Genomic DNA, 473 nt, shown 5'->3' with positions numbered 1-473 from the left:
TAAAATAAAAAGTCCTGAACGACATATTTACAATCGCTGAGCGTAAAGTATTAAAGTTAGGGATTTGAAATTTGGTAAGTTGCATAAATTTATTGAGTACCCACTATGAAAGGAAAGGAAATTTTACCCCTAAGGGGGTGAAATAGGTGTTAAACTTTGCATGAAAGTCCATCACTTTTAAGTTATAAAAAAAATATTTTTGGGATACTGATTCAAAACAAGTCGATACCTATTTTAGCGTTTTTGGATATTCTATCCCTAAAGGGGTGAATCAAGAGTTGAAAGTCTGTATGGTAGTTCGTAATCTTTTTATGTTAGAGATATGAAATTTTAATTTTTGGGATACTGATTGCGTCATCGTCCAAAGACTGTGGCTGAGGAGGGACGTAGTTGCGGCATCCAATGATTTCTTTAGACATTTCAAAAATGCAAGTAGAATACATTATACTTTAAATTATAATTAAACAACCAGA

The sequence above is a fragment of the Vanessa cardui genome, chromosome 12 (assembly GCF_905220365.1).
Source record: "Vanessa cardui chromosome 12, ilVanCard2.1, whole genome shotgun sequence".
NCBI classification, from domain to species: Eukaryota; Metazoa; Arthropoda; class Insecta; order Lepidoptera; family Nymphalidae; genus Vanessa; species Vanessa cardui.
This window is presented reverse-complemented; position numbering follows the sequence as displayed.